Below are 19,987 nucleotides of genomic sequence, written 5' to 3'. Positions count from 1 at the left end.
CATTGGCAGGATGAAAAAATATATTATTATGAAATGCTTTACTTTCTCCTTGCTATATCTTTCAGAATAGATTTATTTACTCTAAAAAACAAACAAGTTGATTAATTAAATATTTTTCTTAATTTTAATACGTTAGAAAATATAAAAAAATCGCTGTATAAAGAAATGCGGAAGTTTGTTAAATTCCGACACATACTCATTTAACAGTCACACTCCGTATTCTTCACATTTTTACACAGTAATGATTATTTAATACAAAAATTCACGTAAACTTTACCTTACAGACACATTTCCATACATTTTCAATTGTCAGCTCTTACTTTACACTTCATTCATACACTTTCGAGTTACTCATTCATTAGTATGCACATCACCTTTTCAAATGTAAACACGAACTGTCAAAACACCACTTTTCCTTTTGAAACTGAGTTTAAGGGTGGTTTAAACCGTATTTTATTGTTCAGTATTGTCCACACTCGTGCACTTACGGTTTTAACTTCAGTTTTCTCTTGTACTACTGTTTTCCATAACACGAAGTGGCCCTTGCAAAAAAATAATAAAACACTTAACCATCCGCACTTTGCACCGATCTCTCAATTATAAGATACTCTCTCTTTGACACTGGCTTCAATATGTAATATTTTTTGAGTATGCTGAAAATCCTATAATTGAAGGAGCATTTTGTTACAAATGTTGATTATGTGTATTCAGATGCGTAAAGTATCCTTTATTGGAGATTCATAACAATAAATAAATGAATAAATATTACAATATTTTGAAAAAACTCCCGCAAATTACGGTAGCAACGTAGATTTTTTTTTTTTTTCTATGTTAGTATATAGTTATTTCATTTTTGGATCTAGATAGAATCTATTATTTTTTATTTTCTTTAACTCCCGGTGCTATAGAAGCAGCCACTGCCTAAAACACACACGCTTAAAGACTCGAAAAATTAAAAAAAAAATCTGCACAAGTGTGGACATAACGCAATGTCACAAGGACAACAGTTTCCAAACACATTGAAGAATGCGACTAAACAAAGAAAAGTATGATTTAACACTAAAAGTATTCGCGCATGAGTTCCTTTGTCAGATGCCTTCACAGATAAGAGAGTAAATATTTGTCATCACATTAACATGCGTTTATTATTGAGAATCTAGATCAGTTTACAATGTTTTGGGTGCATATTATTATTTCGTTGAATTTACAAAGTGGGTTTGGAAGATTATAAAACATGTAATATATAACTATCTAATAATAAAATCAAATCCGGAAGCATATATTGGTGGATAAATATTTGTTCCGTATGGAAATCGAACCTATGACGTTTGCGTGGAACCTTAAATGTGGAAATTAACAACCTACGACGCACACTTAGTTAAGAATTAAGTTGAATTGAGTTGTATGTCTTACTTCAATGAATCGAATGTGCTATAATAATAAAACTCAGCAAAGAATACTATGTTTTTCACTACTTAGTATTCCTTCAAGTAAAAGATGAAAGCCAGCTCTGTTTGTATGACAACAATTGTTATAGTACATCCTAATATTGTCCAAATCTATACCACATCCATAACCTAACTTAAATCATACCACACTATGGAATGCCAGGGCCGACTTACTTAATTCATTTACCGTTTCTGTCCAACAAGATCAAAAGAAATCACATTACAGTAATACGCATGTAACTGTCTAATAAGTCTAAAACATGGGTCATTATTTGATAGCTACAACACTATGATTGATTGACTGACAAACAAATCAACGCCCACGTACTAATCTTGTAGCCACGACATTTGGACACGGATAAATAGTAAGTCTCTAAAGAATATAGTAATAGTTTGATACGGACTTATATAAAGTATTGAAAATCTTTCTTATATTATTATAATGTCACCATTTTGATGTTGACAATTGTTTTCGGAAGTTCCAAAGGACATGGATGAATATTTATCAACATAAGTCTGTATGTATATATGTCAGATATTGGTTTACTATAGTACAAACTCTGCTTAGTTTGAAATAAAATGATCGCATATGAGTTGTCAAAATACGTATCTGTACTTTCTTCTTGTGAATAGCAATTTGTAATTGGAACCAAATACCTGGTAGTTACTTCAATTTTATTTTCTTATTTAACCCCCAAAATGACTTTTTCGCGAACCGACGCGAAGTATCGATTCCCAAAGTAAATGGCATTGCCCTTATTGAAAACAAACACCTAGTTAATTTGCGTAAAATCATGGAAACAAAATCCTAAAAATAACCAAGTAATTATCTGTTGACATAAAACTAACATGAAAAATATTATTGATCAAATAAGTGACGTGATCTGACCAGTTGTGGCCGTTACACGCAGTCAATTTATTGGTTAATTAAAATCTACAATTAAGCCGTTTTCGTAACTAAATTTATGGTAATTGGTAACGACTGGTAAAAGTAGCTGTTTGATTTTAACGGTCTAATTATAATGACGTTTTAAATTGATATTTTGTGATTCATATTTTATTAATTAAACGTCTTATCCGTATGAAACTTTCTCAAAGGTACTTATGTTAAATGAGGTTATGAATTTGTTTATAGTTTTATCATTTATTTGAGGTAACGTGAGACCTTTTGAAATTTAACTTACAGATTAATGACGTTAAATTTTGTAAGGATTGTCTTAATGAATTAGTTAGCTAGACCGTAAATCAGAATATGCTTGAATGAGACATTTTTTTGGTGTAAACTAAAGTTTGCATTTTGTTACAACCATCTGTTTTTGCGTCAGAAAAATACACGGGTTACACGAAAAGTTCATGTGAGGATCTTTTATTATTATTAAAAGAACTTAAAAGTCATCAATAGTTATACCTACGTTTTCATTCTTGCGTTATTAAACTTGCATTAAAATGGATGAAGTTTTGGGCAAAGTTGCAAAAACCATAGCTGCAATGTGATTCAACGATATCTGGCAAGAGTATAATAATATAGTAATACATTATAGTTCAAAACTGAAAGCTCTAGTCTTTAGTGTCTAGTCTTCTAGTCCGATAACAGCCTCTTCTACCTCACAAAATGATCACAGTGCGAAATACCTCGAATTCCATACAAGTCAAACCCAAAGCAAATGTTTGTGTTCTATACCGACATGTGTACGCGTCTGAAAGGTGAACAAACAATGTATCACGCCTTCGAGAATGGCGTCTTATTGAACATATTATGGAGTGATTAGTTAGGAAAATATACATAGACATGCGAAAATATCGATACATTGTACAAACAATTTTTTACAGGGTCAAAGCTTTGTACACGTCAATTTTAAGCCTTTTAAATAAAAACTGGCGCCTGTTAAAAAGTTGAAAGGCCGAGAAGATGTAATAAACAATAGCGTATATAATGTACATACGTAAAATTTTGCCCTTCTCCCATAAAGGTAGGTAGAAATCAAACAACACCACTTGATATGATCCTTACAAACTTAGCTTACTTCATTCACTGTACAAATTACACAGTAAACAATAAATTACGAGTTAACTTAAATTAGAGACTAAGGTTTTTTTTTACTTTTCTTACCCCTATATACGCTAATAGATTCCGGAGAGTAAAGTTAAAGAACACACGTAGGGAAACCTTTCCTTTTGATTCACCCCAGTCATTCCTCTCTTTGAAATCGTAAGGTACATTTAAGCGATAAATAAAATCTCAAGAAATGCTCACTGCGCGAAAACAACACTTACTTTTTACAGCTATTACAACTGACCGCGGCCAAAACCGCGAGCGTCACCTAGTTCAAAACATTTGACATAACGTTTGTACATTTTTTACATCATCAATATGCAAGATGCTTATCTTAAATGATTGTAATGGTTCATAATTTATTCTGTGTACAGTTAACAAAAAAGTGCCCGAGTTACGGCGGAATAGTGTGAGTTGAGTTTTTGTAAATGTAGTGTAGAGAAATTGATAGAATTGGCAATGTTTAATTCGAGTGTTGATTAGGAGAATTTCGAAGTAATGACCTGTTCTAACAGTGAAGAAAGCATGCTTAGAACACTCTTATAAGTCTTGGGTAAGGTTTAAGGCCTTTGAAGTCGGAAAAAGAAGCCTATCTCCAGAAATGGAAGGATACATAGATAGGATTGCTCGTTGTCGTATGAATTCTTATTTGTCCAAAATTGAAAACATGTAAACTTGAACTCTGTACATTTTTTTTTCGAGTCGAAATACGTCAATTTCTATTACAAACGAAACATATTTGATCATATTTTTAAAGACTGGAAATTTCTCAGTTATAATAATAAAAACGAATTGGAGCATTGACTGATAACAATGGCGATTAGATTGACCTTATCAATAGCACTGTCTCCGACAAATTGCAACTTTGAAATAATACACTTTGATTGTCCGCATTGAAAATAAGAAAAACACATATTTCATTCAGCTTTACCCCTTCCCCACGGATCTACCTTATAGTTGACCCTTGTGACTTCACTAAGTAGATATTTTGGAGTACATATTTCGAGTTATTCCTCGTTAGTAATTTCATAGTAAAGTGTTGTCGATCGGTTCAGTAGTTTCCGAGACAAGTTAAACAAACGGACATAAAGTTATAATCACTCTTTTTCGGCAGATACAAGCCGTTTATATTTTCATTACAAAATAATATTCTACCTTTACACGATCAAACTCAGTAAAGCAGTGTAGCCGTCAGTGTAACAGACATACGGACAAAGTTTCTTTCTTATCAATGAACTCGAATTGAAAACAAATCATGTAACTGAAGTAACACCATTGCCGAAGCTATTTTAAAACGCAAAACATATAGTTTTTCTAGAATAATCATTATAAAAAATATATCAAAACCCTTTCGATAATCGCTATCAAATCTATGTTTATCTATTTGAAAAAGATAACCTTTCTAACAGAGTAAACATACTATCTAATATTGGGCGACAATGACCCAAATTTCACTAGTGTGAATGTAATGAACACATCATTAAGAACATCTTTCAACTGTATTATTAATATTTCTTTCACTATTTGTCATGAGATAATTACTTTGTTGCGAAATATACGTGAATCTTCGGGTGTTTGTTAAGAAGGTAAGGGTTTTACCGCAGAAGATGATCGAGTGCCCATTGAATGAGCGACAACGTGTCCAATATTAGTTTTTCTACTGCTATTCATCGACTATCGACAACAGGCTAATTATTGAGAAATTTTATATGAAAATATATTTAAACTATTGAACAATTTTTGCATACAATAAATGAACGACTTTTGCAGAAGGTACAGTTTAAATGTCAAACTGTTGATAGTACTGACAGTAGAAAATCGCGCTACAGTTAGAAACCTTTAAAATACCTATAAATTTATTTTAAAACCATAAGGGATAAAATCAAGAAAACGAGAGAAGCGACACATACATCTATTCAATTATAAATGTTTACTAATATACAGTAATTACTGCCTAGAAGTTCTGTTATGGTATGCTAGAAGAATATACCTCTATTTACATATTTATCGCCTGTAACCTACACCCAACAATTTTATTTATATAACATCTATTATTCTTATTTATTATAAAGACACATAATACGCCATTGTTAATTCTATACGCTTCATAGCTCTGTCCTGTCAGTGTTATTTACATCAAGTCAATAATAACATTATTTGTGGTCATTATTGTGACAGTGTCTACCGCACCCACTGTCATGGCGGCCTGTGACGTCATAGGACATCACTTGCTAAGAAAACAAGATTTTACAAGATTCTTAAGACAACAAAATTCCAAAAAAATAGCTACTACTACTAGCCACTTTCAAAGCAAGTTAGTTTCGATAAAAATATTATGCTCTAATTCTATTGAAATTCGTCTCGAAATGAACTAAGCTTTCCCTTTTTCAAGCCAAGAAGAAGCTGATATTTATTCATTTAGGAATAAGGAGTGCTAGCGTTAGCTCTCAAAATCGATGTACTGAAACAATCTTATTAAACTACAGCTAGCTTTATAGCGTTTGTAAAATGTATTAATTGATTTATTTATTTTTGGCTCTTCAAAAATGAGTAAACTGGGCAAGAATAATAACATGAAAACAAATTATATTACTACAAATTTAATTAGACCGACGTTTCTCTCTTGCATTCCTGTCTTGTACCATATTCTTGATTATCTCAACATACTTAAAACTCAGACATTCATACAATTACGTTCATAAAAACGAATATGGAAATGACATCTCAATAATAACCATACAAAACAAAAAAGTAAACAAGTACAAAAAACTAGTTTAAAAAAACTAACATAATATTTAAAAACATTTAATTAGTCTGCGAAGCCAAATTGGACGGTTAAAATGTTAATTCCAAGATTCTTTATAATGAATCGATTAAAAACAAAATGTCGCAGTAATACTTCAATTGCTACTGGCCTTTAATTGTAATTTACATGTTCCCATTTTACGTATACTTTCACTTAATTGGATATTTTTGGTTCCGTACATTATTTACGATTATTACAAGTACGTTTGTACAGATATTAGTCTAACTAGAGTCAAAATTGTTCTATTACACACAAAACTTTTGGAAGAATATTAATGTTATCTGAGTTTTGAACCCTACACCACTTGCTCGATTTTAATCGCTAGTTTATCCATACTAATATTATAAATGCGAAAGTAACACTGTCTGTCTGTCTGTCTGTCTGTCTGTCTGCTACTCAATCACGCCTAAAATACTGAACCAATTTGCATGAAATTTGGTATGGAGATATTTTGATACTCGAGAAAGGACATAGGCTACTTTTTATCCCGGGAAAATGACGCATTTCCCGGGAAAATTCAGGTGGCGAACGAAGTCCCGAATAATCAATATTATAATGACATTGAATTAACAAAATTCCGTTGTCATGGCAACTGTTTTAATGACGGATATGCCTTAGCGCAACTTCGTTACATATATTATGAGATATAAATAATTTTGAGAATATTTTTCGTGAAAAAAAAGCATATTTTGTATCATCACGCTACGACCAATAGGAGCAGAGTAACAGTATAAAAAGTGTTACAAAAACGTGGAAAATTCCCTAAATTCTGTCTTATGTGACGCAAGCGAAGTTGCGCGGGTCAGCTAGTAAAATAATAAACCCTTATTTATAATGTTTTATCTCCACGGAACCCTTCCAACGCGAGCGAGATAATACTTTCCCAGTTTTTTTTGCATCAGACATCAATCTTAAGACTGGTTATTAAAGTGTTAAGTAACAAGGAAAATGCATCGTTTCTTTATAAATTGTGGCTACTGAATAAAATTGTAATTTTTCTTGATGATCCGAGACAAAAAGTACATGGTTTTGGGTTATTAATCTTAATGATTGATGTAATAGGGAAGTTTACGATTATTAGTAAAGTGCGCGTATTTTTTCTTAAAGTTTTTACGAATTGATATTATTTTTCCTTCATTTCATATGAGCAAAACGTTCTTTATTAGCCTGATTATATGTATGTCTTCCTACCTGGTAGACCCAAGGCTTTACCCCTCCTTCATTAAAGGAAGAGGTCCTTGCCCAGCAGTGGGATATTAATGTGTTAAATTTACATCTACAATTATATGTCTATCTGCTGGGCAAAATCGTCTCAGGATGGAAAGTCAGACGTAGCGTACAATCGACAGAGCTGAAAATCTAAAAGTTAAGTTTTAATTGGAATGGAATGGAAAACATAAGATTTATAAGAATATTTTTCCTCACTCTGCCACAAAATTATTTGAAAAGTTTTGGAGATATTTCAGCCCAGTTGATAGCTTGTAACACATTTGGTTATTTTTACCACTATCAGAATGTTTCCATACAAACAAAGTCCCAGGCCCGAGCTAGTTTTTTCAATAAAACGGATGGACAAGTTAATCATGATGGATATTAATAGAGACCGGATGTCATCTGTCAATCAACTCGGCCAATAAACATATAAATTAGTCGCTGAGGGCTTTTTACTATGCTCTCGTTATTATTAGATAAACGTTCTTAATGAACGATTCCTTAATAAATAGTTGAACGGATATTAATAAAGTGGAACGAAATTATAGGTAAAATTACTGCATTGCGTCAGACTTTAGACCAAGTAAAGTATGACTGACGGTTCTTGTGTTTTAGAATACAATTCCCGATTTGGGCAAAAGAAAAAAGTTGGAATGTCTTAAAAAGTAACGTTTTGTTATTTGCTCGGCATCGAAAAGTAACAAGCCATGAGTTTGTTGTCTCGCGACCAGCTTTTCTGGACCGGCCATAAAGTTTTAAAACTATTTCAGATACTAAGTATATTTTAATTTAATTCGGCTTGAATTTCATGAAACTCATATTATAAATGACATAATGTGTTCAGATTTCATATATAATAGGTAACAATAAAGTATTTAAAGTCAAAAACTCACATCCATTTTTTTACAAGCCTAATTAGGCTTGTAATTAATTAAAGATTTTGTCTTTAATTAAAGACAACCTCACCAATAAAAATCCCAGAATGAGATAGGGGTTAGGCCTTGAGTCCACCACGTTGATCCTTTACCATTTAGGTTGGTCTTATATCTTAGGTGTAATATTTCATAATATGTTTGATAGCACTCCAACATTCTACCGCCTCTACAAAGATTACGCATAAAACCAGTTCTTAACAAAGCTCGTTGTTCCATTTAACCACCATTTAATTTTACGGTTAGCTATTATTCATTTATTTTATATGACGTCACTATTATCTACAATTGAATCTGTAGTAATTGTCTTTAAATGATTCAGAATAGCGGGCTTCAAATATCCTGTAGTTATACTCCTTTAGCGAAGGACCATTTTAATAACTCATAGATTGAGCTTTATATAAGAGGAACGCGCTAGATAGAGGCGGCTGATCAGTTTATTATGTGTTTAAAGATTTTGATAGTAATTGGATATCTGATTGGATATATTTGATTCTAATCACCTGACCGTAAGTAGCGAGGTAAACAGCGATAAGTCCTCAGTCCTCAGGAATTGTGGCAACCGATGGGGCTGAAGATATCTGCTACGGCATTTAATTATATTGCGCTTGAGTTCATTATAGTGAATTTGGCTATTTTATTAGCGCATTATAAAACATTAAGAACATTAAAAACCTCTTTTTCTACTGGATACATAACATCATGCTCTGTCTTTGATGTAAACAGAGGCTATGAAGGCATTTACCTACTACTATATGTAAGGTTCTTCCACCATACACATAAAAACAGGAAATTAACAGCAATAGTACAAAAAAATCTCCAACAAATACACTGATCGCAAATCGATACAATATTTTATTCATACGCGAATATAATATAGGAATTCACACTCATAGTACATACAGTAGCCACAGTCTACTCTCAAGACCACCAAAGCAGTTGTTATATTTATTTAATATATGTTTTTTAATAAGAGGTTTCTAATTGCTTGAACTTTTTTTACTACAGATTGAACCGCGTGGTGGTCTCAAACGAGTTGCGAAACTTATAATTAAAGCGTTTAATATTATATTTAATAACTAAGATTATGATGTTCGTTATTAAATTAATTTGTGAAAATTGTTCTCTAAATTTCTGCCTATTATTTTTTGATTGCTTGAGTTTCTTCTCAGGAATAATCTCATAGAACTCACTCATAGAGCACCTCGAAAATACTCACTTTAAGGGAGAATTGGTTGCGAACGCTCTATGAAGGCTATGACACAAAATAAGGCTTTTAGTCCTTGGATGTAATCTTGGTTGGGGTAAAAATTCCGATTTTAATCATTTTAAAAATAAGTTATAAAAATAAAACTCGATCTTTCATGTTCGATGAAACCTTACTGAAAATTAAATTCATTCATAAGTAGTATTCCACTCAAAACCGATATTGCAAATATTTTTTAGACTTCCACGGTAGAGTTTCCGTGCTCAGCAAATCACGAAATATATCAATTAGCAATATACCAGTTTGTAAAAAAAGTCGAAAGGACTTAAATTGTCTAGCTTGAAGACCACAAACAAAATATACTTTTCCTTCTCTATCTCACTCTAACCCCATCAAAACATCTTCCATCCCTCTCTTACACAAACAAATCACGCAGATGATCTCGAGAATTAAGTCTCTAATCTGTTTCATGTTTATAATACACTTTAATATTATCTAGGCTCTCTATAGGTCAATGAACTCGGGCTTCAATGAAATTTTTGCGTCAGTTTTTTTGCTGTACAGTTATGATAAGGAATGTAGTTGGAGCAATGCATAGGTATCATTGCGATTGTATTTATTATAAGGTGAGATAGAAGTATTATATTGTCTCGGTTGAGAAGTTAGCCTTTGCTTGGAGCGTCAACTGCTAAGATTTAAAATGTTTAGTCAAGGAGTCTGTAAATGGTAATTGTGGCAATTTTTTTTCAAATGCTTCTAATTACTTCTAATATTATAACCAGTAGTATAGAATAATAAATTACAACCAGTAAGGATATTTAAAATTACTGACGGCGATTATCCACTGCACTTTCTCGGTTAGACAAACGGCTCAACGTGCCGACTCTAAGCAAGAGGCTACCCATCTAATAATTGACCTTAGTAATAACTACTTTACCTCAATCTTAATAGAAACTTACTTAACAATATAACCCATAACTGTCCCACAACTAAATACGGGTCTTCACTCAAAACGGCTTACATAATTAGTTTAATCCAATCTAATGCATTAAGGATTATACTAACGATTGTTTATTTAGCACGCTAATCTCAAATAACGCAATACTATATCAAAACCTTGCATAACAGTTTATATAACTGCTATTTGTAATAGAAAGGGCAATCCCTTTTCAACATAGACTAAATAAAAGATTGCATATTAATCATTTTGTTGTTAATAAATAGCATGTTTAAATAGCAGGGTGCTAACGAACGCATAACGAACATAACATCGATCTACGTATCTAAGTTAGTAACTGTTATAAGTTGTATGGAATCTAAGTAATTAATAACGATTTAATAATAAAAGTGGCAAATTAAAGGAAACTCATAATTGAATTATTGCATCTTATTTTTTTAGAATAGGGTGTTGTGATTGAAAGTAATCTTATTACTTATCAAATAAATCAATTTTACCCATTTATGTCCCACTGCTGGGCACAGGTCTCCGCCCGGGATAATAAGGGAGGGATTAGGCCTTGAGTCCACTACGTTGGCAAAGTTGGTAAACCCTATTTTATCAACTCTACTCTAGTTTACAGGCAGCTTTTGCCTCTAGTACTCAGAATTTTTACTAAAGTTAAGAGTTACAATTAAAAACATTCGTCTAGAATTAGATGAAAAAATACAAATTTAGTTATCGGCAAATAAAAAATTATAAAACTCAAAAGTATATGTAAATTCATAAGCAAAAGAATTTTTATAAAATTTCTTCGTTTCGTAACTCCAAGTTACCGTTGTTACCGAAACGATTGCATGACAGAACGCACTTAGTTCTAGGAACGTGCTCTCCGTGGAGACAGCTATCGGTGTATTACAATACTTTTGTAATGTGTATTATCACGACTGTGCGTTTATGGACTGATCAGAGGTCAATGTGACATGTGTGCTTCATACCTAGTCATGGACGGTGTGCTTCTTGCTAATAGTTATTAGTAATCCAAGTAGTTAAGCTATTTAATTATCAAGCTAACTTGGGAAAAGTTTAAGACATTAATGGATTTTATTTGAATTTTACGGATTTTATAGATTAATAGTTTTTGATTCAAAGATTTTCTCTTCTATTTAGAGAAGAGTAATGATTTTTAACAAAATTTGGTCACGGAGTTAATTGTATTTATACACATTTTTATGAAATCTTTGTTTTAAAATTGACTTTTGAATAATACACAATTACGCAAAAAACAATTATCACGACAATTCCAAACCAACAAATATAAAACTCCGAAACAAAACCCTTCAAAAGTGGTCATAAAACAAACTCCTCTCGTACAAATCCTTAACAAAATAAATAAAAGTATTTAGGCACAGAGCACTGCTCTTGAAACCCGTCATACATGTTTTCAACTACCGCTGAACCGGGAACAGGGACCCAGACGAACATTTAAAGTTTGACTTTACAATCCTGTCATAAATATTAAATGAAACCTTTTGGATACAGAAATAGAAGTATTACATAATTTTAGATTCATAAGTGAATAGTATAAAAATAACAGGTAATATCTATTCGGAATACAAATGTTCCCTGGATGATTTCGGATTCAGGTTCTATTTAAATAGTACAAAAATAATAAGCAATACACTATGTTGAACAAAAAAAAATATTCGTAAAATGTTACTATTTTTATAAACTTTATTACTGTGAAGTTTATGAACAAATGATTTAATCTGGAATATGATGATGGAATAAGTAGATCGAATGTCAAAAAAATATATCAAAACAAGTAATGAACTCTAATTTATTTTCTTGATTAAATGACCAAAACGAATATGGTGTTGTACTGAGCAAATCATATTTTTTAAACCTGTATGCAACAAACTGTTTGCAAGCTCTACAATATAATTTTACCGCTAACTATTACTGCAAGATATTGTTATTAAAACCAATAAGTTATTAATAACAAATACTTTCGACTGCTTTCAATCCATCTTCGGTAAAATACAGATCTAATATTATAGTTACCAAGCAACTGTACTTTTGCAAAAAGCACAAAATATAATGCATCACTAAAACTACATACTTCATCACCAAAACTATAGTAAACAACTCCTTACTAATGATAGCTTATTGAAATCCATCTATGAATCAAAGCTCTATTGTAGAGCTTAAACGCTACTTTTATTTCAACCGCGATTAATGTGCTCTATGGTATAACGACCCCTCTGATGTCATTATGAACACGTAACAAGCATGAGATGAATTGCTGGCTGTTTGCACCTTCAGATAAGTTTCCGATAGCTATTTTAATCAGACTCTTTAACTATAAGATAAAGTTATACTACAGTTATCGTTTAGTTATAAAACCAAGCTTTAGTTAAGTAGAGAAGTTAACTATATGATGATGTTTTCAAAAACAAATTGCGTGCAATTTTGCACAGCAATTTTGAATGGCCTGTCATATCTGATTGCAAAGCGCGATTTATCTCACTCAATGCAAATTTTATCAATGTTTCGTAGAGTTGAATGACACTTCATAAACTCAAGACTAAAGAAAACTTGATGGAACTTTATACTAGTTGTTGTTGACTGAAAATAACCTCTAATAAGAAAGTAAGTGCAAGTCTCAAACGCATTCATATCAGAAATGGAAATTAAGCTACATTGACTTCAAACAAGAGGTCTTTGCTTCGTATCTACGTACGCGTCGATAAACTACACATATTTCAGACACGCCAACACCAAAACGAAAACAATAAAGAAAGCTCACGAGTAAATCTACTTACAACTTTTTGTTGAATCAAGATAAATCGCTGTACTAATCGACACGAGATGCCGAGACCCGTACGGATACCAAGTTCACCCGTTCCAACTTAACACAACACAGGACGCAAACTTGCAAAAAAACATACGATATCAAAAAAAATCAAACACAGTTTGTAGTGTTGAGAACTGTTGTTATTCGAAGCACTGTGACACGATTTTATTTATAATACTAATGTTTTTGTGATTTAAAACGTTTGTTCGTTGATGCGTGCGCGAGCGCGGCGTGTTCGGCGCTGGCCGATCTAAAACTGACCGAACCGGTCGCCAGCGCCGTCGCCTTGTCTTCCAAACGTCGAATGAATATCGTAAGTCGTGACCAGACGCGATCGCGAACGATACACACTCACTTCACAGTGGATATATGCGAGTTTCTTAATACTCTTACTCGCATTGTTATTTAATCTTTATATTCTGAATCTTAGCTCACACAATACACAGTACGCAAAAGAATAACCAAAATCACTACTGATAACGGTGAAAGAAACAATCGCTATTAAACGAACGCATATTTTGAAACTCTTTAAAATAAAAGAATCAATCAGTTCTTGAAAAGATGAAAAGTTTCGTCCAGAGTACAGAGGGTCTAACCTCTCCACTTTGAAAGAAGGCCTACGGATAGAACTAAAACATAGACTAAATATTAAATTAAGTATATCTCTTCGATATCTCTACAAAACGTTTTCAAAATAAATGATAACGCTGATTCTCAGAATCGTTGTGACTTTAATTAGATAATAGCTACTATCACGGATTATGTTCGTTTACTGTTCTTACACGAACAAAACGTTTGTTTGTTTATACGTGCATTGCTCAAGAATTGCTGCAGTTTAAATAGTTTTATTGTTGTAATTAAACTAAATAAAACAGTCTACGTGTACTTATTTTACGAGAGTCGTTATTAAAGAGTTTTACGTCATTCTTCGTAGTTCTAGAATATAAATTATGTTTAGCAACAATCGGAATTGGTGTTTTCATACTGCAAAGGATCGCCAAAATCACTATTTCTTAGTGACTCGTAATGCTTAAAATAATTATAAATATCATTGGACAACTCACACACGGTCAACTGATTCCAAACTAAGCAGAGCTTGTGCAATGGTAACCGATAAAATGCTCAAAATGAAATAGAAAACTTCATTTATCCATCCCATTGCGTAAGTTAAAACATAAGTCTAATGTCTTTTTATCAATAAAGCATCACAATAAAATATTCTCAGGTAGGTAAGTATATTCTGTCTTCCACAAATTTATTTCTAAGTCTCATATAACATACATTTGCAAGCAAGAGTAAACATATCAAACAACAAAACTCTTTTTCGGAATTGCACCACGAAACCCGGTTTTTGCCGACGTAATCTAACCTACTTACCCTATTGAATTGGGAGGCGTGGCGAACACGTTTAACTGATAATTTCAGTCTAGACTCTATGGAGAAAGGTCTACTCAGTTCTAGAACTGAAAAAGTTATCTAACTTTGAAACTTGTTTGGTACGATATTATGATTAGGTTCGATTTGACATTCGACAACTCCACGATGAAGATTGTAGTTACTCTGTAAGGTACCAATAATAGTGGAATACTATAATAAGGATATACCAAGTGGTGTTCTTTGGTCTCTACCTACTCCTATAGGAATTAGAAGGCACGATTTTATGTCAATATATTTATGAAATATAAAGCAATACACTTGATCCGGGAAATATGACTCTTATTCATGTCTGTTTTGCTACAAATAACGTAGAGCGAAACTCTATGCACTTACTAGCATAATAATATGAAATATGGCCACTGTCATAAACATCTTCTTCACCTAGGATCACATGGAATCCCGAACACAAAGATTGGCAGCCAAATATAATCGCCGTAAACTAAGTCCGTTAATATATTCAAACCACTAAAATTCTACCTACTACAGTTTTAACCAGCGACCGAAGAACCACGTCTTCTCCAATCAATAAAAAAATAGAATATTTAACGCTTAAAAAACCATTAAAACATATTTAAATATAACACGCATTACAATAATTGCAATGATTGAAACATCATTGAGAACAATTCACACTTTGCAATATAATGTCACGTCCTAGACCTTCATATGCGCAATAATGCGGCACGAGCATGATCAACAAAATTATGTATCAGCTGTTTATACTATGTAAGTACTTAAATAATAATAAAAAATAGTTGTAAAAAAATATTGCTGTTTTTTGCAAATTTCTTGAGGATATTATGTAAAGTCCCCAATCTGCAGTGTTTGGCCAGCGTGGAAGGTTCAACCCTTACCCCTCCTTCGTTTGAGAGGAGACTCTTGCGCAGCATTGAGGTAGGACAGTAACGCGTTTAAAAAAACCATTATGGACCACTTTTGCTATACGAATTCCTACTTTAGGACTTTGAAAACTAATATTTTAGTTGAAGTCCAATTGCAATTCTGAATAGATTACTAAGTAGAAACATCTTCCAGTAAAAACTAAGAAGAGCAGTTGATCCAGAAAATATTTTAAAAGAATAATTATAATAACCGCTTTCAGGATACCACCCTTTTTTTTTTTTTTTCGGGTAGGAAACGGGGGTCTGTCGGGCTCTCCCGCCGGCTAGGCGTTCCGGCTTTTTGGGCATACCGACTAAAAACCTGACGGTGTTCCTTCAATAGTCACCATAAAGTGGCCAGGACACGGTACCTCCAATTGGATACTCCGCGTCCCAGCCGGTGACAGCCCGCCTTGGATGCGGGCCCACCTTCGAGCGGGGGCGGGCATGGAGATTGCCCCCCCTAGCTCTCCACTTCAAGGGGGCATGCCAGGAACACACAGCACACCCCCACCTCTCGGACCAGGATACCACCCTAAGATTATTCTCTATTTAAGGTTGTTATTTTCAGAATTTGTTCGCAAAAGCCTTTCTACAAAACCGAGGCCTCTATTACTGTTATCAATAGACATCTGTGACCGATAAACGATATCTGTACGTGTCGTGCAATCGAAGAAATGCGATAACATGATAGAGCGAATACGATGCAATGTCAACATGGTGATAAAAAACTGTATATAATTGTGTCGAATGTATCTAATCGGTTTTTGATAATACGACTCCAATGATGACAAATATTAGGAGGATTTGCAAGTAGGTATTTGGGTTATAGAGTATAAGTGACCTATAGGATAGACAAATAATAGTTATATGCGATTTTTTTTCAGCACTCTTTGTTCACTGCTCCAAAATTCCCTATTTTAAGCGCCAACTCTCTCTAAGTTGGTCTTACGAAGTCCTAATTTCCCCAACCCGCACATGGCCAGCGTGGTGGACTCAAGGCCTAATCGCTCCCTCATTACGGGAGGAGACCCTTGCCCAGCAGTGGGACATTAATGGGTTAAATTTATAATGATAGAGTTTGACAGTAAAGACACTTGTCCGGGTTAAAGAAAGATACTGATAGGTAGTGCAAAACCATTCTGAAATGTTACAATGAAAACGTCTACCATCTTGGGAAAACCATCTGAGTTCATTGGTAATACTCCATTCCCGAACATTCAACTTATTAGAAAGTTAACTAGTTTACTAAGAGATTACTCTTAGTAGTAAATATCCTTCAAAAACAATATCCTGGATCTATTAATAGTATACTCACTCTCTTCCGTTTGGCTGCACTCGCTAAATAGTTTCAGATTAACATACAATTCATTCATTAGATAACTCATTCATACTCTGTGAATTTGGCACGCCCATCGGTTTTATTCATAGTTCATAGAAAAGGTGGAAGATTATTATTAGAGCTGTCACTATATTTCCGATGAGGCCCACTATCAACACGGAGACAAACAACATTATGAACCTGAAGTTGAAAATAATCAATATTCACCATTACCCTAATAAACCTACTAAGTGAAAGCTAGTAAAGGTGCAGAATAAATAATACTTCAAACTTACCGTAAAAAGGAGATAAAAATTAAGTTTTTTGGAAAATGATGTGAGTTGGCCGAAACGTCGGGAATCATAAATTAATCATTACCTTCTCATTTATCGTATTTATGATTCATTAACATCGATTTAAAACCTATTTTGGAGCTTTTCCTCAACCATAATAACCATAGCTTGTGTTCGTGACATAATATACTTAATCCATAATAATCGTCATTTAATAGACCACACTACTCTCCAACGATATGTTTTGACACTCAACTCTGCATCAAAACCTTAAAACTAATTTTCCTAAAGATCGTCTCACGTTATTTCACGATAAACGTTACAATTTACTTTAGATTAAAGAAAAGAAATGAGGTTGAACACCAAATAGGTTAACGTTTTAAAATAATGGCGGAAACAGCTCGAAATAGATACAGTTTCCACATAGAAGTTTTAAATCGTAGTTAATTACGCCTCCTAGTTTAGATCGACATTATAGAGTGAAATAAACGCTCCCTATTAAAAGGTAATAAAGTAAGTACTTTAGTAGGCTATAATTTAATATGAGAATGCGCAAACTAAAGTTATCGGAGACGGTTTCTTTTGTTCTTTCGCAAAAGACGACAAGACATAATTCGCATTATTTTAACAAATTATAAATTATCTGAAAACGGCATAGATTTAATTAAAAATGTATTATCCACCATCCAAAGTATTGCAGGATCTAGTGTAACTCTGCGAAAAATTAAACAAAACAAAGATTTAAGTACAGTTCATGAGTTCACTTCTGGATAAGTACCGGTTAGTTAACAAGAACTAAAGGTAAGAAGAATACTGACATTATTATTATTATTTTAAATTTGGCGTAATTTTATCTATCAGGTTATCCGAAACTTATCCATAAGCAGTAGTGATAATTACAACATATTCATATCATATTCTAATGCCCTAAAGCTATCCAGCAGTTTAGCTGCAAATCGAAAAAAATATAAAGTTATTAGTAAAAATTATAGATCACGCTTAAGTTCGTGAACTCTCGCATATAAAGAGATGCAAAGCAAGTTTACAGACAGACAACACACAGTTTCAATAAGGAAAACTGCAGTTTTGATTGAAGTCAAACCGGATCGTTTTAAATGCAATAACTCAACGACCACACGTGGCCATATTATATTGACAGCAAGACAGCGAACCGCTATGTCCAATTTGCACATACATCGTTTTTAATGATTGAATGGAATGAACAATTTATCAAAATATTTTTTTTAACATAAAATACTTCTTGAGGGATTGCAACGAAGTCCCCAACCCGCACTTGGCCAGCGTAGTGCTCAAGGCTTTATCCCTCACCCTTTTAGTAGGAGACCTTATCTCTTAGGCAGGGCTTTCTCCTTATGATTATGAGTTACTTTTAAAACCTAGGCACATTACTTGGAAAGGTTATTGGTACCTAAGAAATGATTATACAAACTTAATTGAGTTAAATTTAAACCGATCAGTTTTCTTTTTGCCCCAGTGGGTTTCGAATCCACGACACGCAGCTCGGTAGTATGGGCAAAGTAACCGCATTAACTATTGTGCGAAATATGTAAATATTATACTTCACTAAACTGCCTAAATGGACGAACTAAGTACTTAGATGCGCTGTTCTTGCGCTATAAAATACTTGTATTATTATCCATATTGATATCGTACCGATATTAAATGAATTTGAATAATTCAACTCCATCCATACGCTTCACAAAATGAAATATGAAGTAGGAATCTCGATCGGTTGGACTTTTTTACGTATGGCCCCACTGTAAGCGTTTAACGGAGAATATTATAGTTATGAAAATGATTAAGCTGTAAAATTTTTACAGGCATTAACATATTTTTTAGCTTTTTTACGTTTTCCATGGCAAGTCTCTACTTTAGTTTCCAAACCCATTAACTGCTCTTGGTCAGCATGCAGTCAGCTGAAATTGTCCTAGCAAAATCAATTTCTATATTATCATTCGAGTTTTGATTGAATAATGTAGTATCTATCCGTACTCGTTATATAGAAAACTAGCTGACCCGCGCAACTTCGCTTGCGTCACTGTTACTCTGCTCCTATTGGTCGTAGCGTGATGATATAAAATATGCTTTTTTCACGAAAAATATTCTCAAAATTATTTATATCTCTTAATATTACGAAGTCGCGCTAAGGCATATCCGCCATTAAAACAGTTGCCATGACAACGGAATTTTGTTAATTCAATGTCATTATAACATCGATTATTCGCGACTTCGTTCGCCACCTGAATTTTCCCGGGAAATGCGTCATTTTCCCGGGGTAAAAAGTAGCCTATGTCCTTTCTCGGGTATCAAAATATCTCCATACCAAATTTCATGCAAATTGGTTCAGTAGTTTAGGCGTGATTGAGTAGCAGACAGACAGACAGAGTTACTTTCGCATTTATAATATTAGTATGGACTAGAGCACCGTCGAGAGTCGTCTGATTCAAAAAGGAGCCCATTCGATTTAATATCTCCTGTAACCATCTGAAATTCTCACAGAAGATCTTCTCAATTTTTGTAAAGAAAATAATCATACAAATTTTAATATTTTTGTACATTTAGGTATTATTTTCTTCCGCTAA

At 33.2% G+C, this 19,987-nt stretch overlaps 1 protein-coding gene across 2 annotated transcripts in view; it reads right to left on the bottom strand.

Annotated features, from left to right (window-relative positions):
• LOC142981996 (rho guanine nucleotide exchange factor 17) overlaps nt 1–13,706 on the bottom strand; it is a 132,278-nt gene extending 118,572 nt beyond the window's left edge. For both annotated transcript variants that reach the window (XM_076128213.1, XM_076128214.1), the window contains exon 1: nt 13,421–13,706. The gene's annotated coding sequence lies outside the window, so the exon portion shown is untranslated. The remainder of the gene's footprint in view (nt 1–13,420) is intronic.
• Between the last annotated feature and the right edge of the window lie 6,281 nt (nt 13,707–19,987).

The sequence above is a fragment of the Anticarsia gemmatalis genome, chromosome 21 (genome assembly GCF_050436995.1).
Source record: "Anticarsia gemmatalis isolate Benzon Research Colony breed Stoneville strain chromosome 21, ilAntGemm2 primary, whole genome shotgun sequence".
In the NCBI taxonomy this organism is placed as follows: Eukaryota; Metazoa; Arthropoda; class Insecta; order Lepidoptera; family Erebidae; genus Anticarsia; species Anticarsia gemmatalis.
Note: the sequence above shows the minus strand (reverse complement) of the source record. Positions and strands in the feature narration are given on the sequence as shown.